Source organism: Triticum aestivum, chromosome 2B (assembly GCF_018294505.1).
Source record: "Triticum aestivum cultivar Chinese Spring chromosome 2B, IWGSC CS RefSeq v2.1, whole genome shotgun sequence".
Taxonomy (NCBI): Eukaryota; Viridiplantae; Streptophyta; class Magnoliopsida; order Poales; family Poaceae; genus Triticum; species Triticum aestivum.
This window is the reverse complement of record NC_057798.1, coordinates 65,996,180-66,020,719: the sequence shown is the minus strand read 5'-3', so window position 1 is coordinate 66,020,719 and position 24,540 is coordinate 65,996,180.

Here is a 24,540-nt window from a genome sequence, read left to right as displayed (position 1 = left end):
TTCCTCTTCTTCTTTTTTCTTCTCCTCCTCCTCTTCTTCTTCTTCCTTTCCTTTTTCCTCTTCTTCTTCTCCTCCTCTCCTGTTTTTTTCTTCTTCTTCTTTTTCTTTCCTAAAACTGAACTAAACCTAAAACTAAACCTAAATCTAATCTAAACATAAACCTAAAACTAAAAAAACAGAAAAAAGGAAAAACTAAATCTAAACCTAAAAATAAACTAAAACTAAACCTAAAACTAAAACTAAACCTAAACCTAAAACTAAAACTAAATCTAAACTAAACATAAACCTAAATTAACAAAACAGAAAAAAGAGGAAAAACAAAGGAGAGGTAGAGCTCACCTGGGCCGGTGGAGGAGGTGGCCGGTGGAGGAGGGGGGCAGGGTGGCCTGGGGCGGCGGCGCCGGGCTCAGGGCGGTGGGGCGCGGTGGGGGGGGGGGGGCGGGGGGCCGGGGCACGGCGGCGCCGAGACGGCAGGGCGGCGGGGGCGACGGGGCGGGGGGCCGGTGGGGCGACGGCGCCGGGCGGCAGTGGCGACAAGGTGGGGGGGCGGTAGAGGGGGGCATCCTGGGGCGGCGGCGCCGGGCCCGGGGCGGTGGGGCGCGGGGGGACCGGGGCGGCGGGGGCCTGGGGCGCAAAGGCGGGGGCGACGGGGCAGGAGGGGTGGTGGGGCGACGGGAGAGGGGACGGTGGGGCGGCAGGGCGGTGGTGCGACCGGGCGGTGGCGAGTGGTGGGGGCGGCGGTGCGCGTGTGGTAGCAGGGAGAGAAACAGAGAGAGAGGGACGGGTAGGGGGCGCGCTGTTAGATATGTTTAATCTTTGTCGTCCGCTAATGTGCTCTTTGCCGTCCGCTAGCGGACGGCAAAGAGGGGGGTCGTTAAGTATTTTTTAACCAGCTCCTCAGTGGGGCCCCCTCCCTCTTTGCCGTCCGCTATCTGACGACAAAGAATCTTTGTCGTCCGCTAGCAGACGACAAAGAACAGGCTGATGGCAAAGGCTTTCTTTGCCATCAGCCTGTTCTTTGTCGTCTGCTTTTGGGTAGCTGATGGCAAAGAGTTTCTTTGCCGTCTGCTAGCAGACGGCAAAGAGCTGGCAGATGGCAAAGTAGCTGATTCCAGTAGTGTAGTAGTAATTGTTTTTGTGGGTAGTTGTAGAGTGTCTCACTGTACTAGTAGTAATTGTTTCTCTGGGCCCAAGACAAAACAACCTATCCACCCTAGTAAATAGTAAAATCAATTCAAAAGCCCATATATTTACTAAATGAGAGGCGCTACCCACACCCAGCACACCGCCCCCCCAAAAAACCTAGGTGCTCTTCTTCCTCCTCACTCCCACCCACCTCACGTCGGCTCGCTCCACTCGTACCCACAAATCGTGACCTTACTCCTACAGAAAACCCCAGCTCCCCTTCTTCCTCACTACTATAGAAAAACCCTAGCTCCCCTTCTTCTTCACTCGCACTACAACGAGGCTCGTCATTTGTTACTCTGCTCAAATCCGTGAGTGCAACGCGACGCCCTCGAGGAAAATGGAGTCGGCTGACCCCAGCGCCAAGAAGATGAGGCTCCCGCCAGCGGCGACGCCTATTGTAGATCTCGCACCCGGTAGCGTGGGGGAAGCGGTGACCCTGCCCCCACCGGATCCTAGGAACCCGTAGAATCTTGGGTGGACCGCATCAACGATCTCTCGGACACCGTCCTTGGGGAGATCATCTCGCTTCTCCCCACCAAGGATTGCTGCCGCAGCCAAGTCCTCTCAATTCGGTGGCGCCCTCTATGGCGCACCGTGCCCCTTAATCTCGACTATCATCAGCTATCTCTCTTCCATGATTTTGAAATCTCCAGAGCCATCATCTCCTCCCACCAGGGCTCCGTTCAAAGCCTCTGCATCCCGTCATGCTACCTGAGCAAGCATACCATGCCCTGCATGGTGGACGCCTGGCTGAAATCCCCTGAATTCACAAAACTACAACTGCTTGAGTTCTACTATTCCCCTAGAAATCACATACCACATACCGAACGCCATGTACTTGTGCCCTCAGCCCCAATGTCCATCTCGCGGTTTTCCTCCTCTCTCCACACCGCCACCTTTGCGCTGTGCTACCTACCAGACAATCTGGTACTAAACCTTCGATTCCCATTTCTCAAGAAACTTTCACTTGTGCGGGTTCGTATATCGGAGGCCTCATTGCACAACATCATCCACTCCAGTTGCCCTGCCCTGGAGTGCCTGGTGCTTGTTTTCACAGTTAGAATTGGTTGTCTCCAAATAAAGTCGCCTAACCTTGTAAGAATTGGAATTTCTTTTGACGGAAAGCAGCTCATCATCCAAGATGCCCCTTCACTTCAAAGGTTGATCCTTGTTTCTAGTTATTCACCGTTGCAAACAACCGTCCTCTCTGCACCTAAACTAGAGACCTTGGGTGTAATACATGATCTCTACACTCATTTCAATATGGTGTTTGGCTCCACAATTCTTCAGGTACTTTATATTATAATCTACACTTGTAACCATAAGCTGCATTTTAAATTTCTGCGCATAAGTTATTATCATCTTGGAGTACCACATTTTGTACTAATATTATGTTCAATTCTCAATGAAGAGTTTCTCCATGGATGGCCTATCAATGGTGTTGGATTCTGTCAAGATCTTATATATCCAAATGCATAGTTTTGATCTCAACAAGATTATTGGCTTGCTACAATGCTTTCCATTTCTTGAGAAGTTGTATATAAAGGTGATAATTTCACGCACATTGGAAACCCACATATACTGTACTAGAATTAACCGTTCAGTTGTTGCTCTTTCGACACTCTTTTTTTAGACCTTAACTGTTTTCAATCTTCATGTCTATTTAGGCAACAGGACGGGGTAAGAAAGTTATAACCAATCCGCAGATACGTAAGCATCGGGATTTTCTCACTTCTCATGAGATTCGATTGAATACAATAACGCTAGAACGATATGTAGCCAACCATGCAAACACTAGATTTGTCACATTCTTCCTGCGAATGCGAGGTTACTATTGTCCATCAGGCTTAAGTTTATCAGCAGCATGGTTTTGACGGATGGGTATGTCGAAGAGCAAAAAAGGTGTTTCAGGTGGGCAAAAGAGCTTCTGAACGTGTGGGGCTTCTATTTACAACATATTGTGGTCATAATCCAGTAAATTTTACGACCCATGATGTTCATTCTATGGACCTGACCGGTCCATTTGACTGTGATTGCCAAAAACAGTGCTGGAGTTAGATGTTGTTGCCCTTTTCAACCTGGGTTTTTTTGTAAACCCGATGAACAATTAACCCTCATGCTTTTGTACAGTTTGTAAGCTGGAGTTAGATGTTCTTGCCGTTTTCAACTCGGCTGTGACTGTCATATTTTCTTTGAAACAAGGCAAATGGCTTGCCATTCGTTTAATTTAGAGTGAAATATTGTAACAAATCCCAACCAAGGGAAATAACATCACTCTCGGCGGCTGCTTGAGCTCAAGGTGCATTACAGAAGCCAAGTGGTTAGCCCCCACCAGCACCCACAAACTTATTCTGAACTAGCACATCAAATGGGCTGTAAATTTTCATAGGAAAGTCTGCATGACCGTGACATATTTGGATTCTGAGATTTGGGACCCGCGAGGAAATAGCCTATCCAAGGTGGTGTCGACTTACTAGCCAGTCAACAAATGATTCTGCCTACCAACCGTTGGATTGACATCCAACATCTGTCGTGTATCTTCTATCTCTTATCTTCTTCTTCCTCCAGCCGCCCAAACCAAACCACCCCGTCGGCTCCGCCTACTCCCGCCTCCCATGGCTGGCTGTGCCTCCGCCGCCCTACCGTATGTACCCTCCAACGTTGGCCAGTCCCTCCCTCTATTCCCCCACACGTCCTGTTATTCTTCGGCGACGTCAGCCCCAACGCGCACCCGCACCCAAACCAGTCAACCCTCGTACTAAGTGCCTCTATATTACAAGCCCAAAAATATGGTTCCTCCTAATGGTTGGACATCTGGGGCTCACGCCATTGTCAACGTAGTCAATAAACAAGAGAATTACACTACGAGCGGCTACCACCAGGGACCCAGCAGGTCGCGCAGTTTTTTTTGAGGAACAAGCAGTTATTATTTATACTAGTTTTAGCGACGGGTCAGGGTAACAATGGGGTTGTGTGGGGGCTATGGCCCGTCTAGCCAGGGTTTTATTTATGTTTACCACATCATGAGCCCAGTTGTGTTTTTTTCTTGCTGAAAATGGCTTGCCTAGTTCTACTTTTTTAAAGAAATACCCAAACGAGGCCTACTTGCTTTATCAGCCCTGTTGGGCTGCAAATCTTTCAAGACGAGGATAGTTTCATTCGGTTTGCCCAGAAATGGGCTGTACATTTTTAAAACACATCAAATAGGGAATTAGTTTCAATATTTTTAATTACAAGATTTTAAATTCCATTGATTTTTATACATGGACAATTATTTGGATTTTGTATTTATATAAATTATTTTTCAAAATAGTTTGAATGTGAATTGATATTTCGGGATTAAAAACAGTTCACCGCACCGAAATATGCAAAATTTCATATATTTTTTAACCGTGGCCACAATATGGGGTGTAATGCTAACAAAAAAAGATGGGCTCCAAAAAAATTCTTAAGAATTAGCAAATGGGTTGTACATTATTAGAAATAATGGCAGATGGGTTGTATGATGTTTTCCACAGATTTGAGGCTGACTTGTGTGCCTACTATAGGTTGACGCGTATGCTTTCCTAAAAAAAAGGTTGATGCACACGCAACACACGAGAGCAGTGACTGTTGGATGTCCATCCAACGGCTGTCGTGCTTCTTCAATCTCTGCTCTTCCTGCCCCAGCCGCTCAAACAAGCGCTGACGGGACTACCTGCTCCCTCCTCCCGCGGCCGGCTATGCTGCCATGCAGGCCTCACCGCCCCACCGTACTCCCATTGCTGGCCTAGCCATCCCTCTACTTACCCACACCTGCTGTTATTCTCCGGGGACGGCAGACGAACCAGTAAACCCTCGTACTCCTCCGCATGGGAAACAACTATCGAGTCTTCCCTGGTTCCGTGTCGTTCCCTTCCTAGGCCTCGCCGCCGTCCATCGCCCTGGTGCTCTCGGCGCGGCCTGGTCAACGTGGTCAATGAATGACATCCATTGGAAGTTGATTGTACGTGAAGAGGCTGACAGCTGGGTCCACGGCCGCACGCAAGGAAATGCCTCCTTATTACGCGCAAAATAATGATTCCTCCACCTGACAGCTAGGACCCACGGGAAGGGCCTCAGTATTTCGTGAAAAAAATGTTCCCCCGCTGACACGTCGGACGCACCAGCTATATCTTTGCACGCAAGGAAGTGCCTCCTTATTACACACACAAAAATGAATACCCCCTGCTAGCTAGGACCCACCATAGTGGGTGGCTGACTTGTGGGCCTACTAAGTTGACGGTGAAGGAAATATGCCCTAGAGGCAATAATAAAGTTATTATTTATTTCCTTATTTCATGATAAATGTTTATTATTCATGCTAGAATTGTATTAACCGGAAACTTAGTACATGTGTGAATACATAGACAAACATAGTGTCACTAGTATGCCTCTACTTGACTAGCTCGTTGAATCAAAGATGGTTAAGTTTCCTAGCCATAGACATGTGTTGTCATTTGATTTACGGGATCACATCATTAGGAGAATGATGTGATTGACTTGACCCATTCTGTTAGCTTAGCACTTGATCGTTTAGTATGTTGCTATAGCTTTCTTCATGACTTATTCATGTTCCTACAACTATGAGATTATGCAACTCCCGTATACCGGATCAGGAACACTTTGTGTGCTACCAAACATCACAACGTAACTGGGTGACTATAAAGGAGCTCTACAGGTGTCTCCAAAGGTACATGTTGAGTTGGCGTATTTCGACATTAGGTTTTGTCACTCCGATTGTCGGAGAGGTATCTCTGGGCCCTCTCGGTAATGCACATCACTATAAGCCTTGCAAGCAATGTAGCTAATGAGTTAGTTACGGGATGATGCATTACGTAACGAGTAAAGAGACTTGCCGGTAACAAGATTGAACTAGGTATTGAGATACCGACAATCGAATCTCGGGCAAGTAACATACCGATGACAAAGGGAACAACGTATGTTGTTATGCGGTTTGACCAATAAAGATCTCCGTAGAATATGTAGGAGCCAATATGGGCATCCAGGTTCCGCTATTGGTTATTGACCAGAGAGATGTCTCGGTCATGTCTACATAGTTCTCGAACCCGTAGGGTCCGCACGCTTAACGTTCGTTGACGATATAGTATTATATGAGTTATGTATGTTGGTAACCGAATGTTGTTCGGAGTCCCGAATGAGATCACAAACATGATGAGGAACTCTGGAATGGTCCGGAGATGAAGTTTAATATATGGGATAATGTTGTTTGGTCTCCGAAAGGGTTCCGGAATTCATCGGAAGGGGTTCCGGATGTTTCCCGAAATGTTTGGGTACGAGAACACGTTATTTGGGCCAAAGGGGAAAGCCCACAAGGTTTTTGCAAAGCGCAAAAGGAAGTTTTGCGGAGTCCGGGGGCCAGACGCCAGGGTCCCTGGCGTCTGGGTCCAGACGTCGGGAACCCTGGCGTCTGGCCCTGGAGTCCGAGAAGGACTCTTGCCTTTCGGGTGAAACCGACTTTGTGGAGGCTTTTACTCCAAGTTACGACCCCAAGGCTCAACATATAAATAGAGGGGCAGGATTAGCACCAAAGAGAGATCAAGAAACACCAAGCCATGTGCCAGCAACCGCGTTCCCTCTAGTTTATCCTCCGTCATAGTTTCCGTAGTGCTTAGGCGAAGCCCTACAGAGATTGTTCTTCACCAACACCGTCACCACGCCGTCGTGCTGCCGGAACTCATCTACTACTTCGCCCATCTTGCTGGGTCGAGAAGGCGAGGACATCATCGAGCTGAACATGTGCAGATCTCGGAGGTGCCGTGCGTTCGGTACTTGGATCGGTCGGATCATGAAGACGTACGACTACATCAACCGCGTTGATAAATGCTTCCTCCTAGCAATCTTCAAGGGTATGAAGATACACTCCCCCTCTCGTTGCTATGCATCACCATGATCTTGCGTGTGCGTAGGATTTTTTTTGAAAATACTACGTTCCCCAACAATGGCATCAGAGCCAGGTTTTATGCGTAGATGTTATATGCACGCGTAGAACACAAGTGAGTTGTGGGCGGTACAAGTCATACTCCTTACCAGCATGTCATACTTTGGTTCAGCGGTATTGTTGGATGAAGCGGCCCGGACCAACATTACGCGTACGCTTACGCGAGACTGGTTCTACCGACGTGCTTTGCACACAGGTGGCTGGCGGGTGTCAGTTTCTCCAACTTTAGTTGAACCGAGTGTGGCTACGCCCGGTCCTTGAGAAGGTTAAAACAACACTAACTTGACAAACTATCATTGTGGGTTTGATGCGTAGGTAAGAACGGTTCTTGCTCAGCCCGTAGCAGCCACGTAAAATTTGCAACAACAAAGTAGAGGACGACTAACTTGTTTTTGCAGGGCATGTTGTGATGTGATATGGTCAGGACATGATGCTATATTTTATTGTATGAGATGATCATGTTTTGTAACCGAGTTATCGGCAACTGGCAGGAGCCATATGGTTGTCGCTTTATTGTATGAAATGCAAGCGCCCTGTAATTGCTTTACTTTATCACTAAGCGGTAGCGATAGTCATAGAAGCAATAGGTGGCGAAACAACAACGATGCTACAATGAAGATCAAGGTGTCGCGCCGGTGAAGATGGTGATCATGACGGTGCTTCGGAGATGGTGATCACAAGCACAAGATGATGATGGCCATATCATATCACTAAAATTGATTGCATGTGATGTTTATCCTTTTTGCATCTTATTTTGCTTTGATTGACGGTAGCATTATCAGATGATCTCTCACTAAATTTCAAGGTATAAGTGTTCTCCCTGAGTATGCACCGTCGCGAAAGTTCTTCGTGCTGAGACACCACGTGATGATCGGGTGTGATAGGCTCTACGTTCAAATACAATGGGTGCAAAACAGTTGCACACGCGGAATACTTAGGTTAAACTTAACAAGCCTAGCATATACATATATGGCCTCGGAACACGGAGACCGAAAGGTCGAACGTGAATCATATAGTAGATATGATCAACATAGTGATGTTCACCATTGAAAACTACCCCATCTCACGTGATGATCGGACATGGTTTAGTTGATTTGGATCACGTGATCACTTAGATGACTAGAGAGATGTCTGTCTAAGTGGGAGTTCTTTAGTAATATCACTACAAGAATCAGCTACTTTGCCGTACGCCAAGACGGACGGCAAAGGCATGAATGGCGGACGGCAAAGGTCTTTGCCGTCCGCCACGGACGGCAAAAGGGGACGGCAAAGGGCCCTTTGCCATCAGTGGCTGACGACAAAGGGCATGGCTCTTTGCCATCTGCTGGCAGGCGACAAAGACTGCAGGCTCTTTGCCATCTGCTGGCAGATGGCAAAGAGACCAAATAGGCATTAATTCGGTTTCTTCTTATATCAATTCATTTTCATAGAAAATCAAACACACACACACACACACACACACACACACACACACATATATATATATATATATATATATGACCAATATAGCATATCCAACACATATTACCAATACTCATGAACACATATATATCCAACACATATCCAACAAATATTACAAGGAATGATCTAAAACTAAATATCTATTTTCGTAAAAACTATCTTATTACTAAGATCTTCTCTGGATCTTCTTGTTTTCTTCCAACCTACATAACAAAAACACTAAGAAAGAGAGAATGGGTTAGGAGTAGAAATGTAGCATTTCACTTGGTGAAATGCAATGCTGTAGGAACCAGTACTTGAGATCAAGATAATCTTAGTTAAGATCCTGATTTTCAAAGTGATCTTAATTAGAAAGCCAAATAAAGTAAACCAATACCAAAGAGCCAAAGGAGAGAACCAGCCAAGGACCCAATCAAGAAGCCACCACAATTAGCAGTTAGTTAAATGCCAACACAAAGACCACTATCAGTACTAGCTCCAGGAATTAAGCCAACTAAAAACTAGTGATTAAAGCCAGAGATTAGACTTCATCACCACAGTCAGTTTTGTCTAGTGACAATAGGTACATGTCACTGTGCAACGCCAAAAATAAAGCTCCAGGAGGAGATATACATCACAACCAGCCAACCAGACCAAGTCCCAACACATCCAGCCACAAGCAGCTTAGAAGAGGTAACCATTAAGGAGAGGTACAGAAGACCTCAAGGTATACTTGAGGGATTATGTGCTCAGACAGCCTGGAAGTGCCAAGGCTAGTTCATCACAACACAGGGATAGCCACATGTAAATTAAGCCTAAGAGAGGGGGGCTCAGACCAGCATCACTGCCCAAATCAGATGTAGTATCTATCTTATCAGTAGAAGACTAGGAAAGTAACAGCCAAAACCAAGTATAGCATCTGTTCATAGGCTATTAGAAAGAGACAAATAGGAATAGCCAAACCAAGTGGTATCTGTTCATATTAGTATTAGAAGTAAAATAACTATGAACAAGTGAGTATCTGTTCATGAGTAAAGTTACTGACCAAAGTAACAACTCCAGGATCAGATACACAGAACAGAGCAGTACAGGAGTATATATACTTCACAAATACACATAGATGGTCACTGACCAAAACCCTGACACAGCAAGAATCCATCATAGAGAGCTCCAATACAAGTTGATGCTCATCTACAGCAGCTAACCACAGCTAATAGAGCCTCACATCCAACAAGATCAAATGCTATAGCTATGCGTTAGAGAGATCAGGAGGGGAGCAAGGACAAGCTCACCAAGAGGAATTGTAGCCGAAGCAGGATGCAGCCACACCATCATTATGGTGTGACCAGCATCACAACCAACACCACCACAACAAGTCGGAGCTTGCCATAGAGCACCACAACGGCAGCGGCGGCGAGAGCACGGGCACGAAGGCGCCAACCAGGGGCACCGCAGCACGGAGGCGCCACCCAGGGGCACCACCGCGCCACGGCACATCCAGCACCACCGGAGGATCCTCACGGCGACCGAACCTAAGTGCACATCCAGCAATCGACAGTACTGAGCCACAGATAGAGCAAGCAAGCAAGCATGGAAAAAATAGGGCGGAGGAGCGGGACTCATGCGCGCTCGAGCTCGTCGGGATCGGGATCTCCGGTTGCGGCCGCGGCGAGCCAGAGCAGCGCCACCACGCAGATCCCCGAGGCCCACCAGCGCCCCATCCCCGCCTCCCCGCTGGCCTCAGATCTCCCATGGCGGGCGGGACGCAGAGGAGCTCGGTGCTCAGCTCACATGATGGATGCGGATCTTGAGGTCGGGCCGACCGGCGACGAGGCTTCCGCGGCGGGGCGGCAAGCTTGTGGGGAGGTGGTGGCATGCGATGCGGCACAGGCGGCAGCACGAGGCGGCGGGGCTCCTGGGGTCCGGTTAGGTGGAAGCACGCACCGGTGGGAGGAGGCGAGGGGGTGCAGTGGCACGGGGTCGAGGAAGGTGGGATCGGGAGGCTCTTGGCTGTGGGGCGGGCGTCGTCGAATCCTGCCGGAATCGGCCGGCATAGCTTCTCGCGGGAGGGAGAGGGAGATACGAGCGGGAGAGAGAGAGAGGGGTGGGGCAGAGAGATAGGGGCGAAGAGAGAGGGGATAGAGATAGAGGAGGTGGGGCAACGGTTTTTTTTACCGCAAAAAAGGTAGCCCCCTCTTTGCCGTCCGCCAGTAGATGGCAAAGAATCTTTGCCGTCCGCGAGCAGACGGCAAAGAGTGGGGGTGGACCGTTGCAGTATACAGGCATCCGGTGGCACCTCTTTGCCGTCCGCTAACAGATGGCAAAGATTCTTTGCCAGCTGCCAGCTGACGGCAAAGAAATGACAGATGGCAAAGACCTTCTTTGCCGTCTGCCAGTTCTTTGCCGTCTGTTGTTTGGTAGCTGATGGCAGAGACCTTCTTTGCCGTCCGCAAGCAGACGGCAAAGATCTGGCAGACGGCAAAATCCCTGATTCCAGTAGTGTATGATTAATTGAACTTCAATTTATCATGAACTTAGTCCTGGTAGTATTTTGCAAATTATGTTGTAGAACAATAGCTCGCGTTGTTGCTTTCATATGTTTATTTTGATATGTTCCTAGAGAAAACTGTGTTGAAAGATGTTAGTAGCAATGATGTGGATTGGATCCGTGATCTGAGGATTGTCCTCGTTGCTGCACAGAAGAATTATGTCCTTGATGCACCGCTAGGTGAAGGACCTATTGCAGGAGCAGATGCAGACGTTGTGAACGTTTGGCTAGCTCAATATGATGACTACTTGATAGTTTAGTGCACCATGCTTAACAGCTTAGAATCGGGACTTCAAAGACATTTTGTACGTCATGGGCCATATGAGATGTTCCAGGAGTTGAAGTTAATATTTCAAGCAAATACTCGAGTTGAGAGATATGAAGTCTCCAACAAGTTCTATAGCTAAAAGATGGAGGAGAATAGCTGAAGCAGTGAGCATGTGCTCAGATTGTCTGGGTACTACAATCGCTTGAATCAAGTGGGAGTTAATCTTCTAGATAAGATAGTGATTGATAGGGTTCTCTAGTCACCATCACCAAGTTGCTAGAACCTCGTGATGAACTATAATATGCAAGGGATGACGAAAACGATTCCCGAGCTATTTGTGATGTTGAAATCGACGAGGGTAGAAATCAATAAAGAGCATCAAGTGTTGATGATTGACAAGAACACTAGTTTCAAGAAAAGGGCAAAGGGAAAGAAAGGGAACTTCAAGTAGAATGACAAGCAAGTTGTCACTCCCATGAAGAAGCCCAAAGCTGGACGAAAGCCTGAAACTGAGTGCTTCTATTGCAAAGGAAATGATCACTGGAAGCGGAAATGCCCTGAATATTTGGTGGATAAGAAGGATGGCAAAGTGAACAAAGGGTATATTTGATATACAGGTTATTGATGTGTGCCTTACTAGTGTTTATAGTAGCACCTTAATATTTGATACTTGTTCGGGTGCTAAGATTAGTAACTCGAAACAGGAGTTACAGAATAAATAGAGACTAGTTGAGGGGAAGTGACGATGATTGTTGGAAGTGGTTCCTAGATTGATATGATCATCATCGCACACTCCCTATACTTTCGGGATTAGTGTTAAACCTAAATAAATGTTATTTGGCGTTTGTGTTGAGCATGAATATGATTTGATCATGTTTATTGCAATACATTTATTCATTTAAAATCATAGAATAATTGTTGTTCTGTTTACATGAATAAAACCTTCGATGGTCATACACCCAATAAAAATAGTTTGTTGGATCTCGATTGTAGTGATACACATATTCATAATATTGATGCCAAAAGATGCAAAGTTGATAATGATAGTGCAACTTATTCATGGCACTGCCGTTTGGGTCATATCAGTGTAAAGCGCATGAAGAAACTGCATTAAGATGGACTTTTGGAATCACTTGATTATGAATCATTTGATGCTTGCGAACCGTGCCTTATGGGCAAGATGACTAAAACTCCATTCTCCAGAACAATGGAACGAGCTACGAACTTAATGGAAATAATACATACTGATGTATGTGATCCAATGAGTGTTGATGCTCGTGGTGAGTATCGTTATTTTCTGACCTTCACAGATGATTGGAGCAGATATGGGTATATCTACTTAATGAAACACAGTTCTGAAATATTTGAAAAGTTCAAAGAATTTCAGAGTGAAGTGGAGAATCATCGTAACAACAAAATACAGTTTCTATGATCTGATCGTGGAGGAGAATATTTGAGTTATGAGTTTGGCCTTCATATAAAAATGTGGAATAGTTTCACAGCTCACGCCACCTGGAACACCACAACGTTATGGTGTGTCCGAACGACATAACAACACTTTATTGAATATGGTGCGATCTATGATGTATCTTACTGATTTACCAAAATTGTTTTGGGGTTATGCATTAGAGACAGCTGCATTCACTTTAAATAGGGCACCATCAAAATCCGTTGAGACGACGCCATATTAACTATGGTTTGGCAAGAAACCAAAGTTGTCGTTTCTTAAAGTTTGGAGTTGCGATGCTTATGTGAAAAAGTTTCAACCTGATAAGCTCGAACCTAAATCGGAGAAATGCGTCTTCATAAGATACCCAAAGCAGACTGTTGGGTACACCTTCTAATCACATATCCGAAGGCAAAATATTCGTTTCTAAGAATGGATCCTTTCTAGAGAAGGAGATTCTCTCGAAAGAAGTGACTGGAAGGAAAGTAGAACTTTATGAGGTAACTGTACCTGCTCCCTTATTGGAAACTAGTTCATCACAGAAATCAGTTCCTGTGATTCCTACACCAATTAGTGAGGAACTAATGATGATGATCATGAAGCTTCAGATCAAGTTACTACCGAACCTCGTAGGTCTTCCAGAGTAAGATCCGCACCAAAGTGGTACGGTAATCCTGTTCTGGAAGTCATGTTCCTATACCATGATGAACCTACGAACTATGAGGAAGCGATGATGAGCCCAGATTCCGCGAAATGGCTTGAAGGCCATGAAATCTGAGATAGGATCCATATATGAGAACAAAGTATGGACTTTGGTGGACTTGCCCGATGATCGGCAAGCCATAGAAAATAAATGGATCTTCAAGAGGAAGACATACGCTGATAGTAGTGTTACTATCTACAAAGCTCGACTTGTCGCAAAAGTTTTTCAACAAAGTTCAAGGTGTTGAATACGATGAGATTTTCTCACACGTATCGATGCTTAAGTCTGTCTGAATCATGTTAGCAATTGCCACGTTTTATGAAATCTGGCAAATGGATGTCAAAACTGCATTCCTTAATAGTTTTCTTAGAGAAGAGTTGTATATGATGCAACCCGAAGGTTTTGTCAATCCTAAAGGTGCTAACAAAATGTGCAAGCTCCAGCGATCCATCTATGGACTAGTGCAAGCATGTCGGAGTTGGAATACACGCTTTGATAAGTTGATCAAAGCATATAGCTTTATACGGACTTGCAGTGAAGCCTGTATTAACAATAAAGTGAGTGGGAGCACTACAACCTTTCTGATAAGTATATGTAAGTGACATATTGTTGATCAGAAATGATGTAGAATTTTTCTAGAAAGCATAAAGAAGTGTTTGAAAGGAGTTCTTTAAAAGAAAGACCTCAGTAAAGCTACTTACATATTGAGCATCAAGATCTATTGAGATAGATCAAGATGCTTGATAAGATTTTCAATGAGTAAATTCCTTGACAAGATTTTGAAGTAGTTCAAAATGGAACAGTCAAAGAAAGAGTTCTTGCCTGTGTTGCAAAGGTATGAAATTGAGTAAGACTCAAATCCCGACCACGGCAGAAAATAGAAAGAGAATGAAAAGTCATTCCCTATGCCTCAGTCATAGGTTCTATAAAGTATGCTATGCTGTGTACCAGACCTATTGTATACCTTGCTCTGAGTTTGGCAAGGGAGTACAATTTTGATCTAAGAGTAGATCACTGGACAGCGGTCAAGAAAATCCTTAGTGAGGACTAAGGAAATATTTCTCGATTATGGAGGTGATAAAAGAGCCCGTCGTAAAGAGTTATATCGGTGCAAGATTTTACACCAATTCAGATGACTCTAAGTCTCAATCTGGATACATATTGATAGTGGGAGAAATTAGCTAGAGTAGCTCCGTGCAGAGCATTGTAGACATAGAATATTTGCAAAATACATACGGCTCTAAATGTGACAGACCCGTTGACTAAATTTCTCTCACGAGCAAAACATGATCACACCTTAGTACTCTTTGGGTGTTAATCACATAGCAATGTGAACTAGATTATTGACTCTAGTAAACCCTTTGGGTGTTGGTCACATGACGATGTGAACTATGGGTGTTAATCACATATAGATGTGAATGTTGGTGTTAAATCACATGGTGATGTGAACTAGATTATTGACTCTAGTGCAAGTGGGAGACTGAAGGAAATATGCCCTAAAGGCAATAATAGAGTTATTATTTATTTCCTTATTTCATGATAAATGTTTATTATTCATGCTAGAATTGTATTAACCAGAAAATTAGTACATGTGTGAATACATAGACAAACAAAGTGTCACTAGTATGCCTCTACTTGACTAGCTCATTAAATCAAAGATGGTTAAGTTTCCTAGCCATAGACATGTGTTGTCATTTGATTAACGGGATCACATCATTAGGAGAATGATGTGATTGACTTGACCCATTCCATTAGCTTAGCACTTGATCGTTTAGTATGTTGCTATTGCTTTCTTCATGACTTATACATGTTCCTACAACTATGAGATTATGCAACTCCCGTTTACCGGAGGAACACTTTGTGTGCTACCAAACGTCACAACGCAACTGGGTGATTATAAAGGAGCTCTACAGGTGTCTCCAAAGGTACATGTTGAGTTGGTGTATTTCGAGATTAGGTTTTGTCACTCCGATTGTCGGAGAGGTATCTCTGGGCCCTCTCGGTAATGCACATCACTATAAGCCTTGCAAGCAATGTAGCTAATGAGTTAGTTACGGGATGATGCATTACGTAACGAGTAAAGAGACTTGCTGGTAACAAGAATGAACTAGGTATTGAGATACCGACAATTGAATCTCGGGCAAGTAACATACCGATGACAAAGGGAACAACGTATGTTATTATGTGGTTTGACCGATAAAGATCTTCGTAGAATATGTACGAGCCAATATGGGCATCCAGGTTCCGCTATTGGTTATTGACCAGAGAGATGTCTCGGTCATGTCTACATAGTTCCGCTATTGATTATACGAGTTATGTATGTTGGTAACCGAATGTTGTTCGGAGTCCCGAATGAGATCACGAACATGACGAGGAACTCCGGAATGGTCCGGAGATGAAGTTTAATATATGGGATAATGTTGTTTTGTCTTCGGAAGGGTTCCGGAATTCACCGGAAGGGGTTCCGGATGTTTCCCGAAATGTTTGGGTACGAGAACACGTTATTTGGGCCAAAGGGGAAAGCCCACAAGGTTTTTGGAAAGCACAAAAGGAAGTTTTGCGGAGTCCAGGGAACCCTGGCGTCTGGCCCTGGAGTCCGAGAAGAACTCTTGCCTTTCGGGTGAAACCGACTTTGTAGAGGCTTTTACTCCAAGTTTCGACCCCAAGGCTCAACATATAAATAGAGGGTCAGGGCTAGCACCAAAGAGAGATCAAGAAACACCAAGCCGTGTGCCGGCAACCCCGTCCCCTCTAGTTTATCCTCCGTCATAGTTTCCGTAGTGCTTAGGCGAAGCCCTGCGGAGATTGTTCTTCACCAACACCATCACCACGCCGTCGTGCTGCCGGAACTCATCTACTACTTTGCCCGTCTTGCTGGATCAAGAAGGCGAGGACATCATCGATCTGAACGTGTGCAAAACTCGGAGGTTCCGTGCGTTCAGTACTTGGATCGGTGGGATCGTGTAGACATATGACTACATCAACCGCGTTGAAAACGCTTCCGCTTAGAGATCTTCAAGGGTATGAAGATACACTCCCCCTCTCGTTGCTATGCATCACCATGATCTTGTGTGTGCGTAGGAAAATTTTGAAATTTCTGCGTTCCCCAACAGACAGGGACCGAGGGCTTTGTCAACTTAGTCAATACTCCAGTGACCGTATGATGTCCATCCAACGGCCATAGTGCTTCTTCAACCTCTGGTCTTCTTCCTCCAGCCTCCCAAAGCAGCGCCGATTGTGCCGCCTGCTCCTGCCTCCCGTGGCCGGCTGTGCTACCGCGGAGGCCTCACCGCCCCCATACTACTCCCACCGCTGGCCAGGCCATCCCTCCACTCACCCACACCCCCTGTTATTCTGCGGCGATGGCAGCCTCACACCGCAGTCGAACCAGTGAACCCTCGTACTCCTCTCCGCGTGGGCATCCACTATCGCGTCTTCCCCGGCTCCGCGTCGTCCCCTTCCTAGGCCTCGCCATCGTCCACCGTCGTGGTGCTCTCGGCGCGGCGTGGTCAATGTGGTCAACAACCAACTACCATCGAAAGAGTAATGTACATGGAGAGGCTGACAGCTGGGACCACGGCAGCCACAAGGAAGTGTCTCCTTATTATGCGGAAAATAATTATTCCTCCACCTGACAGCAGGGACCCACTGGACGGGCCACCGTATTTCGCAAAAAGAACGTGTCCCCCCTGACTGCTGGGACCAACCGGACGGGCCATCGTATTTCGCCAAAAAAACGTTCCCCCCGCTGTTAGCTTGGACCCACCGGAAGTGCCTCCTTATTACGCACAAAAAAATGAATACTCCCCCTGCTAGCTCGGACCCACCTTGATTGGAGGCTGACTTGTGGGCCTACTAAGATGACGGGGACGAAAGGCTTAATCAATATGAATGATTCTAGCTCCAGTGACCGTATGATGTCCATCCAACGGTCGTAGTCCGTCTTCAACCTCTGGTCTTCTTGCTCTAGCCGCCCAAAGCAGCGTCCGTCGTGTCGCATGCTCCTGCCTCCCGTGGCCGGCTGTGTTGCGGTGGAGGCCTCACCGCCCCCTACTATTCCCACCGCTGGCCAGGCCCTGTGGCAACAGTAGCCTCACACCGCAGCCGAACCAGTGAACCCTCGTACTCCTCTCCGCGCGGGCTTCCACTGTCGCGTCTTCCCCGGCTCCGTGTCGTCCCCTTCCTAGGCCTCGCTGTCGTCCACCGCCCTGGTGCTCTCCACGCGGCGTGGTCAACGTGGTCAAGGAACGACTTCCATCGGAAGAGTACTGTACGTGGAGAGGCTGACAGCTGGGTCCACGGCGACCGCAAGGAAGTGCCTCCTTATTACGCGCAAAATAATTATTCCTCCACCTGACAGCCGGGACCCATCGGACGGGCCACCGTACTTCATGAAAAAAATGTTTTCCCCGGACTACTGGGTCCCACCAGCTACATCTTCGCACGCAAGGAAGTGTGTCCAGGCAAAAAAAGATTCACCCCCCGACTGCTGGAACCCACCAGCTACATCTTCGCGCGCAAGGAAGTGCCTGACAATCGGGACCCACCTGGTCGAAGCGTACGTAGCGTTGTCATTTGGTCACGAACGTGTATGTACATACTGGTCGATGTAGAGGCATGCACGTGTCGTAGTAGAGGCGCACACGTAGCATGTACACGTACGTACAGCAGCCAGGGTGCAAGAAAGAAAATACGGCCGCATACGTACATACGGGCGGGGTCTCAAACGCCTACTCGCACATACGTACGGCCATGACTCGTGTACATGGCTGGGTCAGAACGGATTAACTGCATCGTCTTCGTGTTCATGGGGAGGCAACGGAATGTGTCATGTTCATCGGGAGGCAATGGAATGCGTCGTGTTCATTGGGAGGCAACGGAACGCATGGGAGGCAACCGGCTTGGAAGGAACATGCGATGGAAATGAGGCCTGGCGTACCGCAGAACGGAGGAAACGGCCTTGTGTTCGACCGGCCACATTCGAAACAGGACCCTGTTCATCGGGAGGGGTTTGGCGTACTGCAAAACGGAGGAAACAGACTTGTGTTGGACCTCCTACACTCGAAACGGGGTCCTGTTGATCGGGAGGGGTGTGGCGTACCACAAAACGGAGGAAACGGACTTGTGTTGGAGCGGTACGGTCGAAATGGGGGTCCTGTTCATCGGGAGGGGTCTGGCGTACCGTAAAATGGGACTCCACGGGATACTGTTCATCTCCACCGTCGACCTCCTCCAGCCTCCACGGGCTACTGTTCATCCACCGTCGACCTCCTCCAGCCTCCACCTGCGACTGTTCATCCACGGGCTCCTGTTCATCCAGCCTCCACCGCGTGCTACTCCACCGGCTACTGTTCAACCACCCCTCTCCACGGGCTCCTGTTCAACCACCCCTCCACAGGCTATTGTTCATCCACCCCTCCACCTTCTATTTTTCATCCAGCCCTCCACAGGGTCGTCCTGAGCCCCAACCGGCTCGATCAATCGGGGTCCTGTTCATCCAGAGGCAACACCACGGGGTCCTGTTCATCCACCCCCACCGCTCACTGTTCATCCAAACCCCGTTGCAACGCTCACTATTCATCCAAATCCCCCAGCAAACACTCACTTTTCATCCAGAGGTAGCATCAATCGGCTTCAGTTAGCAGCAATAGCGAAGGAATCGCTCGATCGCTCGGGTTCAGTAATGCGTAGCCTACAGTGCAATTGCTCGGGGTTCAGTTAGGTGATGCCTCGCTCGGGTTCAGTTAGATCCCAACGCCTCGCACCCACGCGCGTATGGTACGAGAGAAACGCGCATCGCTCGGCCCCCGACCACCCATCGTAACTGGGAACTCCCCAAAATTTTCCTCGCCCTCGCTTCTACCACGGTTTTTTCCGTCATGGACGGCCCAAAGAATGTCATGGCAGTTGCGTCTCCGGCCCGCCCAGGACGAAAAGCCCATTTTCTGTCAAGATTTTTTGTCATAGAAGTAGGATCCCACCACATCTATGATGATACTGGGTTTTGTCACAATTATCATCATAGAAGTGTCATAAGTATGATAGAAAAAAAATTCCATTCGGCCCAAAATGTCACGGATGTGTCCTTTTCTTGTAGTGGTTGTCCTAGAAGTCTCCCGGAGATCAAGAAACGCTAGACGAGGTCTCTTCCTGAGACAAGGCCTCGTCCACGGCCAATGGAGCTCGCCATCGAGGCTAGGGCCCAGGAGCTTCTGGCGAAGGCAAACAGGCAGGCGGCGCAGAGGGAGAGGGAGCTGGAGGAGAGGACGGCTAGTCTGTTGGAGGCGGAGAGGAACCGGAATAACGCGTCTCATAGGTCCCTATATGATCTCCTCGTGGTAAGTTTCTCTTGCATATTAGCTAAATCATGCACGTAATGTTCGTTTCATTACTAACTAATATGACTGACTCGCGAAAACAAAATGTGCAGTGCGTGTGCGAGAAAAATGGTCAGACCCCTCCGTCGATGCCCTAGATTGGTATAGTGGACAGGGTGAGTTTCATTTGAATGGTCATTAGTTACTAGTATTCACATTTCAGTTGCATCATGCTAACGAGACATTCCAAATGATCTTTGGTGCAGCATGCCTCCCGACAAGCATCGACTGATCCTTCTCCGTCTCGCACTGGCGCAACCCCGACCAGTCCTTCTCCGTCTGGCACTGGCGCAAAATGACCTATAATTAGCTTATTTTCCTCAAAAATGACATAATAACCTTACTTAGCTCCAAAATGACATATTTTACCTAGGATAGCTATAAAATGACCTATACTTAGCATTTTTCCTCCAAAATGACTTGATATGCTTAGTTAGCTAAAAAATGGCATAACTACCTAGGATAGCTCAATAATGATCTATACTTAGCTAGTTTATTTATGACATAATTAGCTCACTTGTGTAAAAAATGGCATAATAACTTGAGTTTAGCTCCAAAGTTACCTATACTTAGCTTATTTTCCTCGAAAATGACATAATAACCTTACTTAGCTCCAAACTGACATACTTTACCTAGGATAGCTATAAAATGACCTATACTTAGCATTTTTTCCTCCAAAATGACAAAATATGCTTAGTTAGCTCAAAAATGACCTATACTTAGCTTCTTCAGTTCATTTATGACATAATTAGCATACTTAGGTAAAAAATGGCATGATAACCTTGGTTTAGCTCCAAAATGGCATAGACTTAGCTTATTTTCCTCCAAAATGACAAAATAACCTTACTAAGCTCCAAAATGACCTATTTACCTAGCTTAGCTCTAAAATGACCTACACTTAGCATTTTTACCTAGCTTAGCTAAAAAATGGCATTTTTACCTACCTTAGTTAGAAGAAGAAGAAGAAGAAGAAGAAGAAGAAGAAGAAGAAGATCTTCTTCTTCTTCTTCTTCTTCTTCTTATTCTTCTTCTTTCTTTTCTTATTCTGGCTAGTCTTCTTCTTCTTCTTCTTCTTCTTCTTTTTCTTCTTCTTCTATCTTTCTTCTTTCCCAATTTGTAGATTTGCTTTAGATGAGGAGCTTGCGTTCATGGAGTCTACTCTTCTCCTTGTGCTTCTTTTTGTTTTGATTTTGTACGGTGTACTTTGTTGGAGGAAACTTGTTGTTGTATATTGATACATCTCCGACGTATCTATAATTTTTTATTGTTCCCTGCTATTATATTACCCGTTTTGGATGTTAATGGGCTTTACATTACACTTTATATCACTTTTGGGACTAACCTACTAACCGAAGGCCCAGCCCGAAATGCTGTTTTTTTGCCTATTTCAGTATATCGAAGGAAAGGAATATCAAACGGAGTCCAAACGGAATGAAACCTTCGGGAGCAATCCTTTTGGAAAAACCGCAATCCAGGAGACTTGGAGTGGACATCAAGAAGCAGCCGAGGCGGCCACGAGGGTGGCTGGCGCGCCCAGTAAGGGTGGGCGCGCCCCCTGCCTCATGGGCCCCTCATGGCTCCCCTGACCGACTTCCTTCGCCTATATATATCTACGTACCCCGAAAACATCCAGGAGCACCACGAGAAATTATTTCCACCGCCGAAACCTTCTTTATCCGTGACATCCCATCTTGGAGCCTTCGCCGACACTCTGCCAGAGGGGGAATCAACCATGGAGGGCCTCTCCATCACCACCAAGGCCTCTCCATTGAGTTGTGAGTAGTTTACCAGAGACCTTCGGTCCATAGTTATTAGCTAGATGGCTTCTTCTCTCTCTTTGAATCTCAATACAAAGTTCTCCTCGATCTTCTTGGAGATCTATTCGATGTAACTCTTTTTGCGGTGTGTTTGTCGAGATCCGATGAATTGTGGGTTTATGATCAAGTTTATCTATGAGAAATAATTGAATCTTCTCTGAATTCTTTTATGTGTGATTGGTTATCTTTGCAAGTCTCTTCGAATTATCAGTTTGGTTTGGCCTACTAGATTGATCTTTCTTGCAATAGGACAAGTGCTTATCTTTGGGTTCAGTCTTGCGGTGTCCTTCCCCAGTGACAGCAGGGGTAGAAAGGCACGTATTGTATTGTTGCCATCGAGGATAAAAAGATGGGGTTTATATCGTATTGCATGAGTTTATCCCTCTACATCATGTCATCTTTCTTAATGTGTTACTCTGTTCTTATGAACTTAATACTCTAGATGCAGGTAGGAGTCGGTCGATGTGTGGAGTAATAGTAGTAGATGCAAAATCATTTCGATCTACTTGTCACGGACGTGATGCCTATATACATGATCATGCCTAATCTCATAGCTATGCGCTTTTGTATCAATTGCTCGACAGTAATTTGTTCACACACCGTAATAACTATGCTATCTTGAGAGAAGCCACTAGTGAAACCTATGCCCCCCCCGGTCTATCTTTTATCATACAAGTTTTCATCTATCTTTTATTTGCATCTTTTACTTTCCAATCTATATCATAAAAATACCAAAAATATTTATCTTATTATCTCTATCAGATCTCACTCTCGCAAGTTTTCGTGAAGGGATTGACAACCCCTTTATCGCGTTGGTTGCGAGGTTCTTGTTTGTTTGTGTATGTATGAGGGACTTTTGAGGAGCCTCCTACTGGATTGATACCTTGGTTCTCAACAACTGAGGGAAATACTTACGCTACTTTGTTGCATCATCATCCTTTCCACTTCAAGGGAAAACCAACGCAATGCTCAAGAGGTAGCAAGAAGGATTTCTGGCGCCGTTGCCGGGGAGGTCTTCGCTCAAGTCAAGACATACCAAGTACCCATCACAAACTCATCTCCCTCGCATTACATTATTTTCCATTTGCCTCTCGTTTTCCTCTCCCCCACTTCACCCTTGCCGTTTTATTCACCCTCTCTTTCCTGTTCTCCTGTCTCTTTTGCTTGCCCTCTTGTGTGCTCGTCGCTACGGCTAGTCCTCCTATCCTCGTTATTACTCCTGAACATGAAATTCTTAATTTTAAGCAAAGGGAGGGAGAAAATCTAAAAGATACTTGGCATAGAATTTGCAATGCTCAAAATAGATCTACTACGAAGCTTTCTACTTCTGTTCTTCTTCGCAATTTTTATGTAGGCATTACTCATTGGAATAGATCCATTCTTGATACCATTACCAGAGGGAATTTTTGGATAGCCATACCTTTGATGCTTATAATGCTATGTTGGATTAGTTTGGTTCACCTCCTCTCTTGGTTAATGGGACTATTTTAACTCTAGAACATGTGATGCAAAGGCTTGAAATTATTGAAAATAAAGTTACCACTGTTGGGTTGATTGAAAATTTGGATAAAAAGATCCACAACCAAATTACCCAATATGGGTCTAGGGTTGGAGTTACTTTGAAAAATCTTAAGGAGAAAGAACCTATAGTTAATGAAAGAATAAATCTAGATTCTATAAGAATCGGTAAACTTGAAGATATTATTACTAACTTAGGGTCTGCCTTTTCCTCCGTGAAAAATACTCCAACTCCTCCTACCAAAATTGCCAAATTTATTTATGTTCCTAAAAATAAGGGTGAATCTTCTAGTAAGGAAAATGCGGATCTCAAATCAAGAAGTGTTCATCCCAATTGTCTCTCTATCATCAAGGAACCTTTTGCTACAAATGAATTTCTTGATTACTTGACTAGGAGTTTAATCTTTGCTAAAAAGAAAGAAACCCCTAAGGGTTATAAGTGCTCTATTGAGGAATTAAATGCCAAAGATGGCAATACTTAGATCTTTTCTCGCTTTTATGCCTAGCTAGGGGCGTTAAACGATAGCGCTTGTTGGGAGGCAACCCAATTTTATTTTTGTTCCTTGCGTTTTCGCTTCTGTTTAGCAATAAATAATTCATCTAGATTCTGTTTAGATGTGGTTTTATGTTTCAATTAGTGTTTGTGCCAAGTAGAACCTATAGGATAACCTACGGTGATAGTTAATTTGATTCTGCTGAAAAACAGAAACTTTTGCACGCACAAGAATAATTTTAATAAATCACAGAAACGTGCTTTTGTGTTGATTTTTTGCAGTAGATCAATAGACAAATTTCCCAGGACTTCCTATTTTGGGAGGATTTTTAGAGTTCCAGAAGTATTCGAAAGTTACAGATTTCTGCAGACTGTTCTGTTTTTGACAGATTCTATTTTTCGTGTGTTGTTTGCTTATTTTGATGCATCTATGGCTAGTATCGGGGGGTATGAACCATAGAGAAGTTGGAATACAGTAGGTTTAACACCAATATAAATAAAGAATGAGTTCATTACAGTACCTTATGTGGTGGTTTTTCTTTCTTGCACTAACAGAGCTTATGAGATAACCTGTTGAGTTTTGTGTTGTGAAGTTTTCAAGTTTTGGGTAAAGATTTGATTGACTATGGAATAAGGAGTGTCAAGAGCCTAAGCTTGGGGATGCCCATGTCACCCCAAGATATTCAAGGATAACCAAAATCCTAAGCTTGGGGATGCCCCGCAAGGCATCCCCTCTTTCGTCTTCGTTTATCGGTAACTTT